The sequence below is a fragment of the Haliaeetus albicilla genome, chromosome 30 (genome assembly GCF_947461875.1).
Source record: "Haliaeetus albicilla chromosome 30, bHalAlb1.1, whole genome shotgun sequence".
NCBI classification, from domain to species: domain Eukaryota; kingdom Metazoa; phylum Chordata; class Aves; order Accipitriformes; family Accipitridae; genus Haliaeetus; species Haliaeetus albicilla.
Genome location: NC_091512.1, coordinates 2,310,357 through 2,327,921, shown reverse-complemented (window position 1 = coordinate 2,327,921; position 17,565 = coordinate 2,310,357). Strand labels below are relative to the sequence as shown.

At 59.5% G+C, this 17,565-nt stretch overlaps 2 non-coding genes and 1 pseudogene across 2 annotated transcripts; 2 read left to right on the top strand and 1 right to left on the bottom strand.

Annotated features, from left to right (window-relative positions):
* Positions 1–1,180: 1,180 nt before the first annotated feature.
* TRNAF-GAA (transfer RNA phenylalanine (anticodon GAA)) lies at positions 1,181–1,253 on the top strand. The gene has a single exon. It is a non-coding gene; the product is annotated as a tRNA-Phe (tRNA).
* Positions 1,254–1,633: 380 nt separating this feature from the next.
* On the top strand, positions 1,634–1,705 carry TRNAA-CGC (transfer RNA alanine (anticodon CGC)). The gene has a single exon. It is a non-coding gene; the product is annotated as a tRNA-Ala (tRNA).
* Positions 1,706–3,645: 1,940 nt separating this feature from the next.
* Positions 3,646–17,263, bottom strand: LOC138682995 (scavenger receptor cysteine-rich type 1 protein M130-like; annotated as a pseudogene).
* Between the last annotated feature and the right edge of the window lie 302 nt (positions 17,264–17,565).

Here is a 17,565-nt window from a genome sequence, read left to right as displayed (position 1 = left end):
GCAAGCTTTGAGAAGAAATCCCCTTGCACCCCGGTGCTGGAATAAACATGCCTGCTTTATAACTCACTCTCCGAGTTGTAAAGTTTGTTCTGCATGTCAGCAGAGTGGGCCAAAAAACCCTTCTAGATTTCAAAGAGAAGAAATGCCAAGCCCTACCCCTGGGGTGCCCCTAAAAGGCCCTGGGGGTCATGGTGGGCAACAAGCTGCACATGAGTCAGCAGTGAGCCCCTGTGGCCAAGAAGGCCAAGAGCAGCCTGCCTGTATGAAGAGAAGCATGGCCAGGAGATGAGGGGGAGGGATTCTCCCCCTCCATTCACTGCTTGCTAGACCACATGCACAGCCCTGCACTGAGTCTGGGGCCTCCTGCCCCCAGCACAGGAAAGACATTGATCAACGGGAGCAAGTTCAGTGAAGGGGCACCAATACAGTCAGGTGTGGCGGGGTGTGCACGGGGCTGGAGAACTTTCCACCTGAGGAAAGGCTGAGGGAACACTGTTCAGTACGGAGATGAGATGGCTTTGGGAAACTTCATGGGAGCATTTCAGTACCTATCAGGCAGTTAAGAAAACAGAGCCAGGCTCTTCATCGTGGTGCATGGTGGAAAAAGGAGAGGCAAGGGACAAAAGTTGAAAGAATGTTCAGGCAGGAGGTGAGGTCCATGAGGTCATAACCACAAGGTCACTTACGCACTGGAAGAGGTTGCCCTGAGAGGTTGTGCAGTCCCAATCCTTGGAGGTTTTCAAGCCTTCTCTCCCCCTAAATATGGTCTCCAAACGTTGAACAGAACACTCTTGCTCGTGCAAGAAGGAAGCAAAAGCCTAAGGCAGCAGCAAAAGCTCTGCCTCCCCTGGGCCCTCTCTTCCCTATGAGAGAGGTCTTCCACCAACCCCACCCTTCTTCCACCTTCAGCTTTGGCAGCTGCCTGTGCCTGGCCTGCCCACTTGCCTTCACCACTCACCTTTGTAACTGAGGCCCGACACATATCTTGGCACTCCCACTGTAAGCTGGCACCCACCCCACACCTGGAGTCTACCTGGCCATGGAGGCAGGGAGAGGCCAGGTCCCCTCTGCCCGACACTGGGCACAGCTTTTCCCTGGGAATGTCCCCAAGGAGCTCTCTTCGTGTGTGTGTCAGCCTGTGGCCTGGCAGAGGAACTGGGACAAGGGCTGCTGGGGCAGGGCTGAAGTAGCTCAGCTGGGAGAGCGTTAGACTGAAGATCTAAAGGTCCCTGGTTCAACCCCGGGCTTCAGCAACGGTTTTCTCCTGTAGATTTTTGCAGAGACTGCCTGCCTGCCTTCTTCCAGCCTGCCCTGGCCCAACTTGCTCCTTCACCTCTTGCCAGAGCACTGCCCGTGCACTGTAGCTGCAGATCTGCAGGTTAGAATGAGCCTTCCTCTTGCACTGCAAGCCCCCAGCCTTCCCCTGGACAGGACTCTCCATTCAGTGCTTCTTTGGGGTGGTCTCCAGCCATCCCTCCTTCCCTGCTCCACAGCACTTGGCATCTCTCCTTTGCGGGGTCTCTGCAAAGACCCTGTCTCTCTCCTCTTTGCTGTTCTCGATGGTGCACAGACTGTTCCCCTTGTCATAGACACATCACAGGAGAAGAGCGTCTCTCCTACTAGCAGGCATCAAGGGGATGTAGCTCAGTGGAAGAGCGCCCGCTTCGCATGTGGGAGGTCCTGGGTTCAATCCCTGGCATCTCCAGGGGTGGTGCTTTTGCCCTGACTGCCCAGCCTCAGGCAGGTGTGGGCTGGAGCTTGGGCACTGCTCCTCTCCAGGCCCTGTGGGCCTGCCCTGCCCACCAAGGGCTTGGCTGTGAGCTGGGCAGGGCTGTGGGACTCTCAGCTGGAGTCTTCCTTCCACCATCGCCACTGGCTTGAGCAGACCCTCAGCTCAGGGAACCTGGATCTGCTGAGGTCAGGCATAGCCCTGCAGAGGTGGGACTGGTGGGGCCGGTGCCCACCTCTTGCTCCTGGGGTGTGTGGTGACTCCGTCCACCCTGTGCTGGTAGGATCAGGGAGTCACAGGTCTGTCCACAGCCGTGCACAGGCAGTGAGGGCCAGGAGATGGTGCCTCGGCTGCTCCTCTGGCAATAACCCCCACAATCAAAATGGGGCATGAGACATGGATTCTCACTGCAGGGTGTCCAGCACCCTGGTGAGCCAAAACTCAAAAAAATAAGGCTGTTCTCCTATGGGCTTTAAACAGCCAAGCTCTGCCCAGCATGGGGGTTGCAGTGCTGAGACTTGGGGGTCTCACTGTGACCCCCGCTCAGGCAGGTCCTCGGGAGCTGCAGGAACAACCACAGATTTGGGGTACAGCAACAATCTTGCTTTGCTGCAGAGAATGGACCCAGCCTGCAATGCCAGACTGTTCAGGTCCCCAGATGCCATGAAACAGGCTCTTCCTGCTCAGGCGTGCTGCCCCCCTCAAGCACACACAGGCCTGTGGCTCATCTCCCCCAGGAGGAAGAGGAAAATGTCTGCCAGGTGCCAGAGTAAGGGAGAAATATTACACCTGTGGGAGGGCAGAGCTGGCAGCGAGGTGTCACAGGACAGGCGCTGGGTTCCTCTCCCCAGTCCCCACTTGGAGCACCTTGAGTCTGCATGTCAGTGTCCATACTGTCCATAGCCCCCACCATCCTGTGTTCAGAAGATGACAATCCCCCCTTCTTCTTTACTTCACTTTTATACCTTCTTTCTCTGAGATGCAGGGCTGGAGCTTGCCCCCATGGGAGTTTTCCAGGGGATGGATGTTGTGTTTGCAGTGCCCATGGGGGCACTCATCATCACCATCACCATGGGGGTCTCACCCTGGGAACGCTGCTCTCCCATGGGGTCTGCCAGCAGGAAGGCTCTGGGGTATGGGGCAGAGGGATGTGTGTGCCTGGGCTTCTCCCATATCCCCCCAGGATCACCACAGGGGTGGAGGAGCTCCCAGCAGGGAATGGGGCAATGCTGAAGTGGGAGAGGGTGCTGGTGACAGCCACCTCCTCCCCGCTTCTCCTCTAGGGCCAGATCCTGCTGCTTGCAGCAGTACTGAGCTCCAGCAACTTCCCACATGGAACCCTGCCACAGACAGCCAATGCACCTTCCAGCCCGCAGCAGAGAAGCCTTTTGGGGAAGTGCCGGAGGGGTGTTGAGACCCACCAGCAGGACCAGGGAGGGTGGTTTGGGTTGCCAGGTCCTGCCCAGGTGTCAAACCCTTCTCCCCGCCTGGCTGCTACGTAAGAAGTTTCTCTGCCCATGGGCGCTGGGGCAGGCGAAAGCCACAGCCAAGGGAGAAGGACCCTGGCTAAGCTCCCAGCAGTGCCTCTTTTAGGGGAGGGACACAAAATCTCCTCTGCCATGGAAATGTGCCCACGTGAGGATCCTGCCAGATGAGCCCTTCTCCAGGCCAGGGACTGGACCAAGGCTTCTGGCTGCAGCATACATCTCCTGGGGATCTTTTCTTCATCCCCCCAGCCCTCCAACAGTGCTGGGGGAAAGGTGCCCCCATCACCGTTGCTTCCCTCTCTTCTGTGCCTGCACACAAGTACTGCCCTGACACAAACCCAAACTGACATCCCTGGTGAAGCAGCAGGAGGGCAGGGGTGGGGGCTGGAGGAGAGCAGGAGGAGGGGGTCCCAGGGCTGCTGTGGGGCCTTACAGCCTCTGCTCAGGAAGAAGGCAGCTCAGTGCCTTGACAAGAGTGTTCAGGGTCTGCGAGGGCCCAAGGCAGCAGGAGCAGCCCATGGAGACTGGGGTCCTGGCAGAGCATGAGGAGAGGGAATCCCAGCCCTGTGTATCCCAGAAAGCAGCTCTGCACCTTGTGCTGGGGCAGTGGGGAGCAGAGATGCCTCCTAACCATGGTGGGAGGTAATCCATGGGCCATGTTCCCCCCTGGGGCTGGCTGGGATGTTCAGGGCACTGTGGCCACCTCAGGGCTCACTTCTGTGGGGCCACAGCCCAGGGCTTACCCTGACATGGCAGCTCTGTCATGGCCTCTGCACTGTGGGACCAGCACGGCTCTGGCCCTGCCTGGGGTAAAGAGCAGCTGGGAAACCCTAGGGCGAGGAAATGGGTGCTCAAACTGAGGTGCATCACGGAACCTATCAGAGAGCCATTTTGACTAGAAACTGCCTGTGGCCAGTAGGATGGAAATGTCTCTGTCAGCAGGATTATTCCCCAGGGACCATGGGCTCTCACTGCTTCACAGCCTGACCCCAAGCCTGCTGTCCCTGAGACATGCCCATTTCCCCACTTCCATGACTTTGTTCTCTGCTCCTCCTGACCAGCCTCAGGAAGATGCCCTGACACTTGGGCAGGCAAGCACCAGCTCTGGGTCAAAGCTGAACACAGCTGTTCTATTATGAACAAAGATGAGGCACAGCATAAAAATGGGAATAAAAATAGAGGAAACTCCAGGCGGTTTCTGTTGCCCATGGGACAAGGGACATGGTTCGCTGGTGCTCGCAGCTCTCCCAGCTGCACAGACCTCTTCTCCCTCCTGGCTGCACCCAGCTGCACAGCAGGGATGGGCTCTCATGGCCTTGGGCTCGGGGACTGTTGTGCACAGAGCTCCGGTGTCACAGCCATTGTGTCCTCAGGGGGATGTGCCAGAGACACCTCTTCAGCATCATCATAGCCCATGCTCCCCAGGGACAGGGGCCACGTGTCTCCTTCAGCTCCAGGGACCCCAGCACTTCTCCAGGAGCACAGGCTGGTCCCTGCAAGCAGCAAGGCAGGACAATGCAGCTTGCCCCATGGGGTCTGTAGATCATCTTCCTCCCTGCTCGTCACCACATTCAGCTCCTTCTCCCACCCCTAGTCCCTCCAAGGAAAACTCCCAGGACAGGTTCCCCCTTCCCAGGAGGCTGGGGTCTCAGGACAGCAGTGACTTGGGTGGCACCATGGATGGCACCCCAGGAACCAGCAGTGCTAAATTTCCCTCTCACCTCTGGGTGCATCCCTGGGCTCTGCTCCCTCCTCAGGTTCCCTGGGCATTTCACTCTCTCCCTGCCCAGGGGCAACATCCTCCACGGGATCAGAAACCTCCCTGGCATCATCATAACCATCTGCTGGGTCACCTCTGGGTGGGACAAGAACATCTGAAAAGAGAGGGGAGCTGGTGACAGTCAGAAGATACATCCTGCAGAGCGGAGGACAGGAAGATGTGCAGGGACACAGGTCTGAGACACGGGTATTGGCAGCACCACAGGAGACCCCCATGTCCTCCCCATCTCCAGCGGTGACACGGAGTGACACCTCTGTCCATCACATGTCTTCAGGGAGATCAACTCCTTCTTGCCTCTGTTACCTGCTGCTGATCCCAGACCATCCTCCTCCTCACTGACCCCAGGGTAGGACTGCAGCTGGGTCAGGGACTCCTCTGAATAGGAGCCTGGAGAGATGCACAGTGGCTACTACAAAGTGAGCCCCACTGACCTGGCTCGTGGTCAGTGCTGCTGGGGAAGGGGGACCCACAGAGCTGGGGCTGCATGGGGAGGAGGGCTGGGAAATCACCCTACCTCCCTGGGGCAAACCCTGTCTCAAAGGTGCTCGCAGAGCTGCCCTAGGACAGCCCTTTCCTTCACTCCACGCGTGTCACATGAGGTGCAGGGGCAGGAGGAGAGGGGATGTCCAGCGGGACAGGCAAAGCTGGTTGGGAGAAAGCTCCCCTCCCAGGCCAGGACCTGGATGCTGTCCCCACAGACCACATGGCCCCAGCATCACAATAGGCTGGGGGCTTCAGGGAATCAGCCCTGGGTTCGGGCCAGGGGAAAGGGTCCTGCAGATGTACGTCCAGGGAGGACCCACACCCACCTGAGAGACCAAACCTTGCCTGCTTCTCCCACACTGGGCTGTAACTGATCTCCTCATACACAGCCTCAGGGAACATCTCCTGAGCACTCCTGGAGCCTGGGGACAGAGGCAGGGCTGGCACAGGGACAGGCAGAGGGGCAATGGGATCACACTGCGCTCTCCCTAACCTGTTCCTTGGGCCAGCCCAGGAGTGGGCCGATGGCGCAGCCCCACTGCACTGTCCAGGCACAGCTGCCACATCCCCAGTGAGGGCAACATCACTGTGGAGATTATCTGGGGCAGTGTCACCCTCGCATCATCCTTTCGGAGACAATGCTCATGCCCCTCTGGCCCCAGGGTCATGCACCCCTTGTCTGACCCTGAAGCATCTCCCATGTTTCCGCTCCACCTGGAGCTTTCCCCTATCTGCCCCATGGGTCTAGAGTAGGGCCCATGTCCTGCCAGGGGGTACGCAGGGCTGGGCAGAGGGGACAGCCTGGGGGCCTAACACCACGGGGTTGGACCCTGATACCCTGCACTCCTCCCATCATCTCCCTTGTCCCAGAGCATCCCCAGCACTACCCAGAGCACTGCCAGCCTTGGCCATCTCCTCTCTGCTCACATATCTCCCAGCCCCGCTCTGCCATTTCTGCCATTTCTCTCCTCCCCCCATCGCCACCTCCCCCCACCTCTGGGCTCTCTCCACCCCTTGCTGCTGGTGCCCCACGGCCAGGCAGTCAATGGGATGGTGCATGGGACAGGTGGCAGCACAGAGTCTCATCCCCCCAGCTCTGTCTGTGCCCCACACTGACACCCTGCAGCCCTTCCAGGAGATATCTATCTTCCCCTGGGACCACTGTGGAAAGACCAACCTCTGCGCCCAGCCCTGGTGCTTAGCGCTTGCCCAGCCAGGAGGGCCAGGAGCAGGCAGAGAAGGACCCCCAGGATGATGCAGATGATGATGGGCACTGAGAATCTCCCGCTGCCACTCAGACTGCCCTGGGGGGAATCTGTGTGGGCAAGAATATGGAAAGGCCAGCAGCAGGCCTGGGTGAGGGGGAAAAAGCACCATTCCTGACCCCCATCACACAAGGCAGCAGGGGGTGGAGGGCTCCAGGAATGAGTGATGGAGAAGCTTCTACCCCGATGAGTAAAATACAACCTTCCCTACCCCCCCTCACCACCAGACCAGTGCCTTCTCCTGGGAGTTTCACACACCAACAAGGAGCCCCTTCCACCCAGCTGTGGGTCACAGTCTGGCCCTGGGGATACCCAGCCCCGGGGGGAAGACAAGTTACCTGCTCGGGGTGGGGATGCTGCTGTCCTGGGTGTAGCTGCAGAGGAGGAAAAGGAGAGCTGGGCTGAGAGGGTGGGTGTGCAGGTAGCGGGGAGCCTCCTCCCCAACACACCGTGTGTGTGTCTATGGATGTCCCTGACACATCCCACCCAAATTGCCCCTCCTATAGTGCTAGAAAGAGAGGCTGCAATAGGGCTTAGTGCCTCTGCTCCGGGTGGCAGGCAGGATGGCACAGATAGCCCAGGGGATAACCCTGGGGCTGCAGGGCCCCACGGGCAATGGCCAGAACACATCCAGTTCCACCAAGGCTGCTCTCCACTTGGCACCAGGCTCCTGCACTCCACAGGAATGTTCTTGCTCTTGGGAGGTCAGGGGCCATGGCAGGACCAAGGGGGCAAAAGGTCTTCCCCAGCTCCCTGCCAATACCTGAGCAAGGGGTCCCAGCCCTGCCACTCACCTGAGCAGTTCACAGCAGCATCTTCCTTATGCCGGCAAGCACCACCATCCCCAGGCCGGGCCCAGCAGTCCTGCAGAGATGGCTCTGTCCCACGGCACTGCACCTGCTCCAGCCAGATGGGGCCCGTCCCCTCCCCAAATGCAGCCTCATGCAGGGCAGACACCGCGGGGCCACAGCCCAGCTGCCTGCACACCACCTCAGCATCCCGCATGTCCCAGGAGTCGTCGCACACCGTCCCCCAAGAGCCACGGTGCCAGACCTCCACTCTGCCCGAGCACCTGTCCTCACCTCCCACGGCACGAATCTTCTCCCTGTCTGGAGAAGGCAAAGACCTCCCATGGCACAGAGACAGCAGGCAGAGCCCTGCCAGACAAGAAGCATCCACAGAGGAGCAGCTCCCTACCTGTGCATGTCGTGGAGTTGGGGCAAGGGGCCAGCGGGATCGAGGGCATTTCTGGGTGTCTCCCTGAAGAAGGAAACACTGTGGTGAAAGGGCTGGTTCGGGAGATTGTGCAGAAGAGAGCAGGACTGACCTCTGCTTGTGCCTCCCTCTGCCATCTCGATCACGGCAGCAACTGAACCCTGGTCATTCATGGGACATGTACAGGACTGGGGGGGACCCCAACTGCTCAGCCCCAGAAGGTCCCTGTTTAAAAGAGCAGCAGGAGCATGTCTATGGAGGGGAGGCTCTTCTGAACCCTGTCCAGTCTCTTCTGAGACCTCACCTGGAGATGCCTCTGCCTCCCCCAGGCGCTGCTGGCAACCTGGGTGGCAACTGCTGCTGGACGTGTGTGGCTGTGATCGCTTTTCTGCCACCAGCAGCAGAAGGGACTGACATGGAAAGGAAAAGCCCCTCCAAGCTCTTTTTCCGCATTTGGCTGTGCTCAACAGGGAGCAGGAGCTAGAGTGACACTGGGGTGCCCAGGTGGCTCAGAGTTACCATTGCAGGTGATGTGGGCCTCCTCTTCTGGGTCTTCACATGACTGTGGGTTCCAGGGAGCAGAGGGACACTGCCAGAAGGAGCTGGTTTTCTCCCCACACCACACCTTATCCAGCCATGTAGGGCCAGACACCCTTCCATAAGGCAGCTGTGTTTCCAGGGATCCTCCGTTCCCACAGCCCAGCTCCTTGCATGCCAGCGACACCGTGTTGAGAGTCATCGAGTTGGAGCAAATGCTGCCCCATGTTCCATTGTAGAAAACCTGCAGGCGCCCGGAGCAGCCATCACTGTTCTCCAGCCTCAGGGCCATGAACTCTGGGAAGAAAAGTACCAAGAGGGAACAGGCTAGTCTGAGGCTGTGGGACCCAGGACACCTCTGCACCCCCAGGCCCACAGCTGGGTAGGGCCATGGCCAGTACATCCCCCTTGCACCCAAAAGTAGAGAGAAGTCCCTGATGGACAGACACCCCTGTCCTTCCTGCAAACCCTCAGGGATGGCTGAGCTCCCCAGGGACCCTCAGTGGGACTGAGGGTACCCGTGCATGGGTGTCCACAGGACATGCTCGGACAGGAGCTCAGAGGCAGCCAGGGACAGCCTTGGCCATGCCCGTCTCTCCTTGTGTCCTGGCCTCCACGGGAGCCAGGCTCCCACGACAGCTCCTGGCACAGACCTGAGCAGACGACTCCCGCATCTTCTTTGTGCCCGCAGTCGTGCTGCCCCCAGGGCCTGGCAGGGCAGTCCCAGAGAGCAGCTTCGGCCCCAGAGCAGTTCACGCCATCCAGCCAGATCTGCCCGGAGCCTTCCCCGAACTGAGCAGAGCCGGCTGCCTCCACTGCCCCTCCACAGCCCAGCTGGTGACAAACGACGGTGGCATCAGACAGGTCCCAGCTATCGTCACAGACAGTCCCCCAGATGCCCTGGTAGTAGATCTCCACTCTCCCAGCACAGCGCCCGGTCCCATTCACCAGCCGGACCCTCCGGCTCCCTGTAGTGGGTAGAAACCCCAGTTGCTGTCAGGGGCTGGCTGCCCACCCACCCCATCACCTGGGGTGCCCGTGCAGTGCCGCTCACCCCAGCAAATGACTCCCACATCCTCTGCTACCCCTGCCGCCGGTGCACTCTCGAGCAGGGAGGTGTTGCAGAAGGCCAGGCTGGCCTCATGCCCTGTGCACCGGACCCCTCGCAGCCCCACGGGACCTGTCCCTCGCTCAGGCTTTGGGGGGTTGTAGGCTGTCCCTGCCTCTCCACACCGCAGCTGCCGGCACACCACACTGGCCTCCTGCACGTCCCACTGGTCATCCAGGACTCTGCCCCATGTCCCATGCTGGAAGATCTCCACTCGTCCATCGCACCGGCTCTCTCCACCCACCAGCCGCAGGGATGCAAAGCTGGCTGAGCCTGGGGAGAGCAGAGATGCCACAGACATTGGTGGCACCGGGGAGCATGGCATCCTTCAGGGAGCAGTAGGAGGGGGGATTTTCCGACCAAACACAACAAGACTGAGCCTTTTGCTGACGGGAAGCGAGGGCAAAATCTGCTGCGGCTGGGGGCACGCGGGCACCTGCTTCCTGGGTGGTGGGATGAGGCTCTGCAGAGCTCTCTGGGGATGGGATGCAGTTGTCTGCAGCCAGAGGGATGGACCACAGCCCTGCAGCCCTGCTCTGGGCTTTTCCCACAGTAGGAGAACGGAGGAGCCCAGGCCTGGTGGTGGTGATGGGGCCTAAGCCACTGCCCTGGGGGCAGATGCCTGCCTCCGTTCAGCCCTCAGCTCTCCCAAAGTATAGCGGTCACTCTGAGCAGGAAAAGCCCTCCAGATGGCTCCTGGGGAAGCCAGGGTTTCTCCAGGGAGAAATTCAGCCTTGCACTGCTGTGGGATCACTGCTTTGTGTGGCCACATGAAACACAAGGGGCAAATGGAGTTATGCAGCATTTTTCCAGCACTCACCTGAGCAAACGACAGCAGCGTTGTTCCCATGGGAGCATGGTGAGGCCCCCAGGGTGATCACTGGGCACTGTCCCAGATGGGCTTCTGTCCCGTCACAGTGGAATGAGTCTCTCCAGACAGGGCCAGTCCCTCTCCCAAAATGCTCTCCTCCAGGAATGGACTCAGCAAACCCACAGTTGAGTTGACGACAGAGAACATGGGCATCCGAGAGATCCCAGCGGGAGGCACAGAGAGTCCCCCAGGTCCCTGACACCTGGACCTCTACCCTCCCTGCACACACTGTGCTGCCGTTCACCAGCTTGAATCCTGTGTATTCTGGGGACAGAGGAGGAGGAGGGAGGGTGGATTGGTGCTCATGTACCCTCAGTAGCTGGCGGAGAGGCCAGAGGGACAGCATGCCTTTCTTCTCCTTCTGCACTATTTTCATGCTGCAGACAATCCCATCATCCCTCCTGTCCTCACACCTGGCCCAGCACGGTCCTTGCTCTGTTCCCCAACCCCTGGCACAGCCCTGGTGTACAACACCCCTCCCTGAGTCCTTACGTGTGCAGGTGACAACAGCGCTGTTCGCGTGGGTGCAGGGCTGCTCCCTGGAGGACCCTCTGCGGCAGGAGATGAGGCGGGATTCATTGCCCACACACTGCAGCTCTCCATCCCAGATGGGACTGACCCCTTCTCCAAAGTGAGCTGGCCCGCTGACAGGCAGGGCCACTCCACACTGCAACTCCCTGCAGACCACATCAGCAGCGCTGGGACTAAAATGTGAATCACAGACAGTTTTCCACTGGTCCCCGTCATGGATCTCCACACGTCCTGAGCAGTGGCTCTTCCCTTCCACCAGCCGGACAAATCCTGGAAAAAAACATAACAACTTGGAGTTCCCAGAGCCCTCTGGCAGTTAAATGTCCACATCCTGCATCATCTCCAAGCAAGCCATGACCAAACTCTCCTTTGCACATTTCAGAGGAAGCTGTTGGGGAAGTGTTGGTGACACAGGCACATCCAGACCCCCATGCACCCCATCTCTACAGCATCAGAGCACTTGAGGGTATGTGTCTGTCACAGACTCACAGCCACAGGTGCTGCTTAGACAAAGTGCTCCCACACAAGGTCCCCCACGTGGCCTGGCATGGTCCCCCCCAGCACCACCGTAATGTGAGCAGTTTGGATCCAGGAGAACTGGCCCAGATGATAATGACTGCTGCAGCCTGCTCAGCCCCTGCAGAGCTTGGGACCAGGCAGGACCATCCCCCTGATGCAACCAGAAGCACCCCTTGATCCCAGGGGTGTTCCTGGGGTGTTGGAAGGCTCCTTTTAGGTGGAAGATGTCAGAGAGAACAGAAATGGTGCAGCTGCCATCATGCCTGGTGCCTGTTCAGATCCCTCTGATGTCTGCTTGGGGGGAGGGTGTTCTCAGACAGGGACACCGTGCTCTGCCTGAAGGTGTCCACAATGCAGATGGATGGCCGGACAGAAGGCGAGGATAATCCCACTGGGCCCATGCCAACTCTCAGAGACCAGCAGGCACAAATGAGGATCAGTAACTGCTGCCAAAGGCCCCATGTCATGGGGCAGTGTGGGGAACCATGGGCAGGCAGGAGGGCTTGGACAGTGGGTCACTTCTGCATGCACAGGGTCATATCCCCACAGGACTACTCACAGCCTCAGGGACATCTCAGTACCAGCCTGGGCATGCAGTGGGTAGGCTCCCTCTGGGCCTTCCCAAAGGACTGGGGACATCAGCAATGACAGTCCCAGCCTGGCAATTAGGTCAGCATCACTGGGCCCTGCTCTGGTGTCCACTTGTTGCTCCTGAGGGCACACCCATGGTCCCTTCCCCAATCTCAGACCCAAAGGGGAGGAACAGGCTGTCCCCTTACCTGAACATGTCACTCCAGCATCCTCACTGTGTTCACAGTCATGTTCACCCCATCCTCTATGTTTGCAGTCAGACAGGGCAGACTCGGTGCCATTACAGCCAACATCATCCATCCAAATGGGGCCAGATCCTGGCCCAAAGTGTCCATACTGAGGAGCTCCCACAGCAGACCCACAGCCCAGCTGCTTACAAACCACTGCCGCATCGTTCATGCTCCAGTAGTCACCACAGACGGTCCCCCACTGGCCCTGTTGTTTCACCTCCACTCTCCCAGCACAGCGCCTGCCACCATCTGCCAGCCTCACCTCCACAGCACCTTCAAACACTGACACAGGACCAGTTAGAGCTGTGCCAAGCCCCAGTAGTGTGCGTCTGGGGGAACCCCTGCCCGGGTGGCATCAGAGGTGCCCCGGTGGGAGCCTTCTCCCCTCCAAGTCTGTCCCCTGGGCAGGGCAGGGGTCCCTTCTATCCTCATGGGTGCTGCAAGGCTGGGGGTCTGCAGTTCTGGCCCTGCTGGGTCATTTGTGGCCCCACAGCCTTTGGCACCTCCTTCTACCCCAACAGCCAGCTGCCACCTGCCCCTGGACCATGCCCACCTAGGGCACCTGCTCCTCCCCTGCCAGCACCCTGAGAAGAGACCTGCCCCACCAAGGTTCCCCCAAGCACACACTGCTGCTTCTCCCCAAAGCCCCCAGCTCCCCCAGACCACAACCTGCCCTGCCCTCCTCCCAGCTTATCCTCTGCCTTCAGGCCTTTCTGTGTCCTCTGTGGAACAACACAATGATCCCACTGAGCCCTCCCACCCCATGACCCCTCCTTGTCCTTGGGCAGCAGCCCAGCCCTGCCCTGTGTAGGATCCCCCAGGAAGGTCACCTCTCTGCTAGCCTGTGGGAACAGATAGCCCACTTCCCTTGTCTCAACAGGCACAACCTGCCCCCACTCAGGCTGGAGCTCACCCAAGTGTTCAGCACCCGTCCCCGAGTCCTTACGTGTGCAGGTGACAACAGCGCTGTTCGCGTGGGTGCAGGGCCGCTCCCTGGAAGACCCTCTGTGGCAGGAGATGAGGCGGGATTCATTGCCCACACACTGCAGCTCTCCATCCCAGATGGGACTGACCCCTTCTCCAAAGTGAGCTGGCCCACTGACAGGCAGGGCCACGCCACACTGCAACTCCCTGCAGACCACGGCAGCATCTTTGGGACCAAAGTGTGAATCACAGACAGTTTTCCACTGGTCCCTGTCATGGATCTCCACACGTCCTGAGCAGCGGCTCTTCCCTTCCACCAGCCGGACAAATTCTGGAAAAAACCCATAACAACTGGGAGTTCCCAGAGCCCTCTGGCAGTTAAATGCCCACGTCCCACATCACCTCCAAGCAAGCTGTGACCAAACTGCCCATTGCACATCCCAGAGGAAGTTGTTGGGGGGTTGTTGGTGACACAGGCACATCCAGACCCCCACGCACCCCATCTCTACACCATCACAGCACTCGAGGGTATGTGTCTGTCACAGCACCAGGCACCACTCAGACAAACTGCTGCTGTACAGGGTGCCCTGCACTGCCTGGCATGGTCCCCCAAGCACTGCAGTAGCGTCCACAGTTTGGATCCAGGAGAACTGGCCCAGATGATAAAGACTGCTGCAGCCTGCTCAGCCCCTGCAGAGCTTGGGACCAGGCAGGACCATCACTTTGATGCAGCTAGAAATGCACCTTGCTCCCAGGGATGTTCTGGCATGCTGGGAGATTCCTGTTAGGTGAAGATGTCACAGAGCAGAGAAATGGTGCAGCTGCTATCATGCCTGGTGCCTGTTCAGACCCCTCCAATGGCTGCTTGGAGGGGCTTTCCTCAGCCAGGGACATAGCGCTCTGCCTGGAGGTGCACAGGTCCCAAGCCAACAGCCAGGTAGAGAGGCAGGAGACTTGCCTGCCGCCCTGGCCTCACGCTGGCACCGACAGTAACAGCAGGCACAGATCAGAGCCAGTAAGTGCTGGCAAAGACCCTGTTTCATGGGGCAGCACGGGGAACCATGGGCAGGCAGGAGGGTTTGGGCAGTGGGGCAGTGCTGCCTGTGTGGGGCTGTGTCCCCACAGGACTATTCACAGCCCCAGGGATGTCTCAGTACCAGCCTGTGCATGCAGTGGTGCAGGAGGAAGCAGCCAGAGTCAAGCAGCTGCCAAGCTCCTAACCCTCGCAAATGCTGGTCCACACAGCCGAGCCCTGGGTGGGCAGAGGCAGTGAAGGGCTTTGTGGCCACCCTGCTCCATTCCCCAGGGCCCAGCACTCATCCTCTCTGAAAAGCCCATTTGATTCAGTTGAGGTACTCATGCCTGTGAAGGGGAATGACCCAGGAGGATCAGCCATCTCATGCCATTCCTCCAAAGCGTGGAGTGCTGAGCAAGTGCCCCCAGGTGTTTCCAGCACAGGGACCCTCAGCATTGTTGGCTGCAAACTGGCAGAATGGGTGGAGATCAATGAAGCCCAATGGACAGCCCAGGGCAGGGATGGAGGACTCATCTGCAGCCCAAGACACTGACTGAGGGTGACTGAGACACTCTGGCAAGGACAGTTCACCTTGGGGTAGGCTCCCTCTGGGCCTTCCCAAAGGACTGGGGACATCAGCAATGACAGTCCCAGCCTGGCAATTAGGTCAGCATCACTGGGCCCTGCTCTGGTGTCCACTTGTTGCTCCCTGAGGGCACACCCATGGTCCCTTCCCCGATCCCAGACCCAAAGGTGAAGAACGTGCTGTCCACTTACCTGAACATGTCACTCCAGCATCGTGAATGTGTTCACAGTTATTTTCACCCCATCCTTTGTGTTCGCAGTCAGACAGGGCAGACTCGGTGCCATTACAGCCAACATCATCCATCCAAATGGGGCCAGATCCTGGCCCAAAGTGTCCATACTGAGGAGCTCCAACAGCAGACCCACAGCCCAGCTGCTTACAAACCACTGCCGCATCGTTCATGCTCCAGTAGTCACCACACACCGTCCCCCACTTGCTATTGTGTTTCACCTCCACTCTTCCAGCACAGCGCCTGCCGCCATTCACCAGCCTCACCTCTGCAGCCCCTTCAAACACCAGCAGGGGATGGGTCAGGAGAGTGCCAAACCTCAGCACTGCAGGTCTGGGGGAACCCCCAACCTGGGCCGATTCAAAGGGTAGGAGCCCTCTCCCCTCCAGGCTGTCCCTGGTGCAGTGCAGGGGTCCCTTCTATCCCCATGGGCTGCACAAGGCTGTGGGTGTCCAGTTCCAGCCCAGCTGGGTCACTCACCATCCCACTGCGCAAGGCCTCCCACGCCAACAGCCACCTGCCCCCCCATCCACACTTCCACACACACTGCCCAGCGCTGCACTGAGAACCCGCTACTCCCCAGCCCAGCACCCCCTCAACAGCTCCATGTATGCAGGCCTGCAGCTTCCAGCACCAGCCTGTGCCTGCCCCAGCACCATCCAAACACACCCCCACCCCCAGGGAGCACTGAGATGATTCTGAGGATCCCCCAACCTGTGTCCCCTCCTCGCCCCTGGTGTCAGCCCAGTCCCTACACTGGGCCAAGCTCCCCAGGAAGGATGCCTCTCTACTCTAGATGCCCCGGTCCCCTTCTCTCTGTGGGGTCCAAACTGCTCTCATGGGGTCAGGGGTCCCCTGGACCAAGGGGGCAGTGAGCAGCACACAATCCCTCCGAGGTACCCTAGAGCTCCGCAGTGCCCTGGGCATCTCTGGGTACTGCCATCACCAGCTAGGCCACCACCAGCTCCAGAGGTACAGTGCTGGGGAAGAGGGGATCCCAGAAGGGTACCCCAGGACAGGTTGTCTATGAATCCAGCCAGGCACAGGCTGCCCTGAACACTGGAGCCCTGGAAAAGGAGATATTCTCACCCACCGAGATGGGCACAGGGAAAGGCACAGGGTCCATGGACCTGAGCACCTTCTGCCCCTCATCTCAGTAGCACCTGCAAAGAAACCCCATTCCCAGGCAAATCCCAATGACCACACCGGTACCTGCTGGCCCTGGGCTGTGGAACAAAGGAGTTGGCACTTACCCCTGCACAGCTGTACCCAGAGGAGCAGCCACAGCATCTGAGGGGACAGGAGTCCCTCGGTGCCCATCCTGAGCCTCCTGCCCTGCCAGAACATCCCTGCTACGTTAAATTCCCTCCCACGGCTCCTGGGGACTCATGGGGACAATGACGACGGGAGGGCAATATATCTCTGCAGATGCCAGCCCAGCTACAGGAGGAGCCAATCGAAGCAGCAGCACCTTTTTAGACATTATCGGGAGCGATCTCCCCTCCAACACAGCCCAGCCCTCCAATGAAGTTCTCCAGCACCATTCATGACCATATATGAGAGATGGCTCCGCTACAGGTGTCACGTCACTGTGGTGGAGGGCTGTCACAAGACAGGGCCAGTTGTGGGGGGAAACAGGTTTTTCACCCCCTGAACCATGCTGTGTGGACTAGGAGCACTGAGCATCTTTTATTCTGGGCACATCCAAGAGTCCCAGGTGCGAGTGTCCAGCCACCTCTGTGCCATGGGAATCACAGGGCTGAGACTGCAGTGGGGGCTGTGTCAGGAAGGGAAGGAAACAGCCCCTGCCCCTGCTTCAGACCCCGCTCTGCTGGGAGCAGCAGCTGGGAAAGGGCCTTAGCCCAGGCCAGAGCCCCATCCCAGCAGCGCTGGCTCACCCGTCCCTCCCTGGAGAGCCCCACGGAAGGTCCCTTCCAATGAGCTGGAGCTGGGACATGTCCCTGTCCCGGCAGCAGACATGCAGCCCAGAGGCTCAGACACATCCCTGACTCTCGGCATGTCACCGAGGGGCCGTTATTCCTTGCAGGCGAGTCGGGAGCTGCAGCCTGCAGGTGCACAAACCGCAGCCCACGTGGCCTCGCAGCGCTCCCCGCACTCCGGAGGAAGTCTGTGGTTTCCTCCTGGCGCCGTGCCCAGGCACATCCCTGCGGTGCCCCCGAGCCACCCCTACCCCAACTGCTCCAGCCAGGGCTGCAGGTGCTGCTCCTTCGGCCTCGCAGTGACAGGGCCAGGCGGATCCCATCCCCTCTGATGCCCTTGTGACAGCACACGGCCACCCTGCACCGAGCCCCACAGCCTTGGGGTGCTATGGGTGACGTGAACACTGCCATCCTCCCATGGCCACCGCTGTGTGCTCATGACTTATACTGACGGTGACCTCACACCCCTCCTACTGCCACCACTGCGTGTGCCTGAGTTACAGTGCCACAACTGTGTGCGCGGTG